The sequence below is a fragment of the Schistocerca americana genome, chromosome 2, assembly GCF_021461395.2.
Source record: "Schistocerca americana isolate TAMUIC-IGC-003095 chromosome 2, iqSchAmer2.1, whole genome shotgun sequence".
Lineage (NCBI taxonomy): Eukaryota > Metazoa > Arthropoda > Insecta > Orthoptera > Acrididae > Schistocerca > Schistocerca americana.
In genome coordinates this window covers 273,711,690-273,715,787 of record NC_060120.1, presented here as the reverse complement: position 1 = coordinate 273,715,787, position 4,098 = coordinate 273,711,690, and positions in this window count along the sequence as shown.

The following is a 4,098-nucleotide window of genomic DNA, read 5'->3' as shown; positions in this document are numbered from 1 at the left end:
GGACATTGTGGGGGTTGGGCGTATGAGGGCACATCACTTAAGGAGGGGTTGGAAGAATCTTGCGTGGGATGCCCTTCATTTCAGGGCATGATGATAGGTAATCAAGGCCATGGTGAAGGATATACTTAAGTTGTTCCAGTCCTTGCTGGTGTTGTGTTACATAGGGAGCATTCCTTGGTAGCTGGGTTTTGGGGGTGTGGGAGGACTGGGGTGAGTACGGAAATCGCATGGGAGATCTTTTTGCAGACTAGGTCGGGGGTTACTGTCTATATGTGAATGCCTCGGTGAGACTCTCTGCATACTGGGCAAGGGAATTCTTGTCATTGCAGATGCAATGTCTTCCAGTGGCTAGACTGCATGGGAGGGATTTTGTGGTGTGGAATGGATGACAGCTGTCAAAATGCAGGTACTGTTGGTGATTGGTGGTTGTTGGGTTTCACGTGGACAGAAGTGTGTATGGAGCCATCAGAGAGGAGTAGATCAATGTCCAGGAAGGTGGCATGCTGGGGAGGTAGATGAGAGAGAAGGTGATGAGGACATGAAGGAAGGAGGATAAGGTGTCTTGACCATGAATCCAGATCATGAAGATATCACCAGTGAACCTGAATCAGACTAGGCGTCTGGCATTTTGAGAGGCCAGGAAGGTCTCTTCTAGATGGCCAATAAACAGGTTGGCATAGGAGGGTGTCATGCAGTTGCCCATGGCTGTGCCAAGGATTTGTTTCTAACCTTCCCTTCAAAAGAGAAGTGAATGCGAGTTACGATAAAGTTGATAAGGTGTATGAGTCCTATCCCAAGGCCTCACCTTTAGCCATACACTCAAATTTAACCATGGTGGACTTTTCAAAGACCTATTTTCCTCCTACCAATCCCCGCAATGGAAACACTTCTTTAACACCAATCCCTCTAACCAAAGCCAATTTATTCCTAACACTGAATCCTGCCTCATCCAGTTCATATCACCATCACCATATTCGCCTCCCCCTTCTATCCAACAGCCTTTTGCTCATCGTCCAGGAATTCCTTACCTCCAATTTGGTCTCACCATCCTTCTCCCAGTCCCTTCCCCAGAACAACAACATTTCAGCAGACGAAAGGACAACGATACGTAACCTTCTCTCCCCTCTGCCTCCCCAGCTTGCCACCTTCCTGGACATTGATCTACTCCTCTCTGATGGCTCCAGTCACACCTCAGTCAATATGAAACCCACTACCCACCAACACTACCTGCATTTTTACAACTGTCATCCCTTCCACACCAAAAAATTCCTCCCAAGCAGCCTAGCCTTCGGGCGACAGCACATCTCCAATGACAAGAACTCCCCAGTCCAGTATACAGACAAACCATGGCATAGCTATGGGCATCTGTACGACACACTCCTATGCCAAACTGTTTATTGCCCCTCTAGAAGAGACCTTTCTGGCCTTCCAAAATGCCAAACCCCTAGTCTGATTCAGGTTCACTGATGATATCTTCATGATCTGGATTCATAGTCAAGACACCTTATCCTCATTCCTTCATGTCCTCAGCACCTTATCTCCCAATTGTCTCACCTGGTCCTCATTTACCCAGTGTGCCACGTTCCAGGACATTGACCTTCCTCCTTTCTGATGGCTCCATACACACCTCTGTCCACATGAAACCCAACAACCACCATTCACCAACAGTACCTGCATTTTGACAGCTGTCATCCCTTCCACATAAAAAAATCCCTCCCATGCAGCCTAGCCACTGGGGGACATTGCATCTGCCTTGACAAGAATTCCCTTGCCCAGTGTGCTGAGAGTCTCACCGAGGTATTCACAGGTAGGCACTATCCTCCAGACCTAGTCCGCAAACAGATCTCTCATGTCATTTCTGTACTCATCCCAGCCCTCCCACATCCCCAAAACCCAGCTACAAAGAAATGCCCCATTCGTCATACGACACCAGCCAGGTCTGGAACAACCGAAGTATATCCTTCATCAGGGCCTTGATTACCTATCATCATGCCCTGAAATGAGAGGCATCCTATCTGAGATCCTTCCCAGCACTCATTAAATGGTGTTCCATCGTACACACAACCTCCACAACATCCTAATCCCTGTGCCACTCTCAATCCCATCACTTTGTGGAAGACACAGGTGCAAGACCTGCCCAATTCATCCACACAGCACTTCCTATGACAGTCCTATCTCAGGCTGATGCCACATCATCAGAGGCTGGGATGGTACTGAAATCAGCCATTGTATATATGAGCTCTGCTGCAGACATGGCACAGCTTTTTGTATTGGTATCATTACCAACCAGCTGTCCACCAGCATGAACAGCCACTGCCAAACTGTGGCCAAGAGCAAAGGTAGACCACCCTGTGGCACAACATGCAGCTGAACATACATGCTTGATTTCAATGGCTGCTTCACTACCTGAGCCATCTGGATTCTTCCTTCCACCATCAGCATTTCTGAGCTGCACAAACAAGTTATTTGTACAACGCATTTTGTGCTCCTGCAGCCCCAACCTATGGTAACCTGCTATCCCCACCCTTCAACCAACAGTTTTCACTCCTTCTGTCCTGTCAGTTCCCTATTCTCATCCCCTCATCCTATTTGTGTGCTGTCCTCTGCCAACGCACCTTCCTGTCTTTTGCATTCCCTCCCCCTTTCATTTTTCGCTCGATGTTTCCCTCCCATCCCTTCCCCACTTCCCTATCCCACAGCCTCCCAACATTGTGCCTGTTGGCAGTCTTGTCCCTGCACACTCTGCTAGACATCTTTCTTCTCTCCTCCCACCCCTACCCTGCTATCCATTCCACTTCCCTGCCCAGTATTCTACCAATAAACCAAAGTGTACCACTCACTTTATTTATGGCTAAACCTATGTGAGCATTCCATTTTATATCTCTACAAAGTGTTACATGCAGGTATCTGTATGAGTCAGCCAATTCCAATAGTGACCGACTGATATTATAGTCATAGGATACTATGATTTTTCATTTTGTGAAGTGCAAAATTTTATATTCCTGAACATTTAGAGCAAGTTTCCAGTCTCTGCACCATGTTGAAATCTTATCACGATCTGACTGAATATTTGTGCAGCTTCTCTCAGATAATACTTCATTATAGATAACTGCATCATCTGCAAAGAAGGCTGATTTTACTATTAATATTGTCTGCAAGGTCATTAATATACAACTTGAATGCAAGGGTCCTAACAGAGTTTGCTGGGACACAGCCAAAGTTATTTCTGCATCTGACGATGACTCTCCAGCCAAGACAACATGCTGTGTCCTCACTACCAAAAAGTCTTCAAACCAGTCACAAATTTCACTTGATACCCCATATGATCGTACTTTTGACAATAAGCATAGGTGTGGTACTGAGTCAAATGCTTTTTGGTAAACAAGAAACGCTGCATCTACCTTGTTGCCATGATCCAAAGCTTCCAGTATGTCATGTGAGAAAAGTGCAAGTTGCGTTTCACAAGATCGATGTTTTCAAAATCCATGCTAGTTGGTATGGTGGAGGTTATTCTGTTCGAGATACCTCATTATGTCTGAGCTCAGTATCTTCAACAGTTATCATACAAACACAAACAATACCTCATTTTAATTGTAACTTGACTCTTGTTTCCACTGCCGTTGCCAGATTTTCAACTTATGGGCAGAACTATGCAAATTTAACTATACACAATAAAAATCAAAAATAAAAATAATAAATCTTAAAATCCAAGTTCTGTAGGTGGTGTATAGTAATGCTTGCCAACATATACTGTGCTGTTCAAAAGATATGGAGATTCCGTTAAATGTCCAACTAAAGTGTCTTCAGCAGAATAAATAATAATGTTGTAAAATATATAGGTAGTTCTGTCAATGTGTGTTGATGAGTGCTACAGTTTGTGAGCTTGTTGCAGTAAGTAGTTTGGATGCTACCAATTATTTGGTGAATTATATTAAATCAGATGTCTTCATTACTGGGTCCCTCTACAGACTTAATTCCTGGACATATCTGAGTATCACTGGACCAGTACCAACACTTTCTCTCCAATGACACCTCATGCTCAATTGTAAATAGCACAGTTTGCACTGTTTGTATGCATACATCAACAACACTTTCATA